Below are 2,734 nucleotides of genomic sequence, written 5' to 3'. Positions count from 1 at the left end.
ATATTATTACAATTTAAAAGAAGTTTTATTAGCTTATTATTATTTAATTTTTTTAAAGTGTCATTTATTCCTGTGATGGCAAAGCTGAATTTCCAGCAGCCATTATTTCAGTCTTCAGTGTCAAATGATCCTTCAGAAATCATTCTAATATGCTGATTTGGTGCTTAAGAAACATTTCTTATTATTATCAATGTTGAAAATAGTTGTGTTGCTTAACATTTTGGTGGAAACTGATACATTTTTTAAATATTTTTTTTTTCGATTAATTTTCTTTTAATTTCTTTAAATCTTACCGACCCCAAATATTTAAATGGTATTGTATAACATTGAAAAACACTAAATTTAACATTCTGCAGATCTTACAAGACTTAGTTTTAAACTTGTTTTCTAAAAATTGTACAGAAATATACAGAGAAGCTACAGGAAAGAAGAAAGCAAGAAAAAAATGAACACCACAACCAAAGCTATAATCTGAAGGTAAGTCAGATCATTTGGCATAATGAAGGTAGGGAGGAAGAGGTGAAGGTGAGTTGCAGTTATCATAGAACAGCTGGAAGTTCTTGTCTATGGCCATTTTGTTAGTCAGGTAGTTCTCCAGATCCTGCACAGTGAGCTCTTGGACTCTGTTCCCCTCCTTTGTGTTCTTGGCAAGGGCTGCTTGGGTCGGAAAACGAATGCGTATGTTGTGTGGTGCGTTCCGGTCATATTCGGTGCAGCAGTAGGCAGACCACACGTCTTCAGGGATGCCAACACGGTCCTGGTTGTTGCGCCGGATCATGTTTCCAGTAGTGGTAACCCCAGTTACAATATAGGCTGTACCCCGACAGAAGTTGTTGAGGCGCACACGGATGCGCTCTTCGTGTTCGCGCCATGGTCCGATGTTAAACTCACGAATTTCTGGCACAACGTTGGTAAGCGTGTAGGTGGCTGCTCGGTCCTGTGGGTCTGACTGGTGCTGGTCTGGATTCAGATGGCCTCTCTCATACAGAACCACATCAGAGTAGTCATTCAAAATCGCCTGGCTGTCCTCAAACTTCATGTGTAAGTATCCGGTGGGGAACGGCATCATGTTCCCATTCCCATCAAGCTCTGCAAGCTAGGAAGAAGGTCAACACATCATTACAAAGAACAAAGCCAGTCCTCAAACTCTCGGAAAAGCTGTCACTGGGGTTTCAAAAGGTACACCTTTGTATCTTATTTACTCCAAGGGCTTTAGTACTGTACATTTCGTTCTGGAACTAAAGCGGTGCGAAAGGCCCTATTAGTACCTTAAAGTTACATATAAGTACCTTTTGAAAGGGTACCCCCCCATTAGCAGTTTTTGTACTTTTTATTCTGAGAATGAATAGTTTCATACCTGAGGTTCATACATCCAGGGATAGTCCACACGTTGATCGCCCTCTGTTTTCTTGAAGGTGTATGCAGAGTAAACTGGGATACGGTTTTTGGAGTCGAACAGGGTTACATATCTGGGTTTGTCAGCATAGTGCTGGCAGATCTGCTTGAGTCTGCTATCTCTGAAGCCTCGTGGTGGGGTGCCCATATACAGCGAGTCCTTGCATCTCTCAACATGGTTGAAGTCTTCAACTACGGTTGCAGTTCCCCAGTGTTCAGAGAGCAATATTGTGATGGCAAGGGTCAGAAGGATGACAGAGGGATGCATTTTAGTCAAAGGAGCTTCTCAACAGTCTTACTTGAGCGCTTCTTTGATAGAATGAGAGAGAGAGGAATTCGAAGCTGGTTATTTTGAATAGCATTGATTAGATAAACAAAACAGAACTGATGAGACTTTGCCTAAATGAGAAGAGTGCGTCCTGCAGGTGAACTTGTACAAATGTGGCTTTACATGGATCTAGGATACAACATTTTAACTTTTTTTCTACCTCAAGGAAAACAATATATTATTGTTGTTGTTTGAACTTTGCTTTGATCTGTAATTTGTCCTGCACTATTGGTGTTGTGGAAATGAATAGTTGAGGAGAGGTGTCTTATTATCCAGAGACGTACATTGAACAAGGGGCCAGAGCCACATCAAGAAGTCATGAGCCGCTTTTCCACTGTCGGGCCAGTGCGACCCAGTGCTTTAAACGGGCCGGGCGGGGCTAATAGCCTCGGACCTGTAGCACCGTGCCCAAAATCACGATGCGTTTCCACCGTCAGGCCAGAAGCGCACTTTACACGCCTCTCTGGACAACATCACGCAACCCCATCATTTCACCAACAAAGAGAAGTTATCAGATAACTAACGTTAATCAGAAAGTCACTGGAACTAGCGTGATCACAAAACGAACATTATAAAGGGGCCGTTTGTTTGCATGTTTTGTTAAAGATTTAAATCCAAAAGCATCAATGTTTTACAATAATAAGTGATACATTGATCATAATGAATTAATTTATCAGGATTGAAAATTAGTCACAGAAATAAAGTGGTATGAACCGTTATTTCACAAAAGAAAAGGGACACAGCCTACACTCTAAAAAATGCTGGGTTAAATATAACCCAGCGCTGGGTTAAAAAGGGACAAACCCAGCTATTGGGTTGTTTTGACCCAGCGGTTGGGTCAAAACAACCCAACTGCTGGGTAAAAACAAACCCTAACATACGTGGAGCTAAAGTCTCGAGATGAGACTTATGACAGATAAAATATGTTACTAAATAAATACACGATTGTGATAGAGAATGAGAAGCTGACGTCTGATTTCTTCAAGTGGTCGTATTTACCATGTTTACTAT

General features: G+C 40.9%; 1 pseudogene; it reads right to left on the bottom strand.

Moving 5' to 3' along the window:
* Nucleotides 1-510: 510 nt before the first annotated feature.
* On the bottom strand, nucleotides 511-1,673 carry LOC107720599 (endonuclease domain-containing 1 protein-like; annotated as a pseudogene).
* Nucleotides 1,674-2,734: the final 1,061 nt, after the last annotated feature.

The sequence above is a fragment of the Sinocyclocheilus rhinocerous genome, unplaced genomic scaffold (genome assembly GCF_001515625.1).
Source record: "Sinocyclocheilus rhinocerous isolate Xijiao unplaced genomic scaffold, SAMN03320098_v1.1 scaffold603, whole genome shotgun sequence".
NCBI lineage: Eukaryota > Metazoa > Chordata > Actinopteri > Cypriniformes > Cyprinidae > Sinocyclocheilus > Sinocyclocheilus rhinocerous.
Note: the sequence above shows the minus strand (reverse complement) of the source record. Positions and strands in the feature narration are given on the sequence as shown.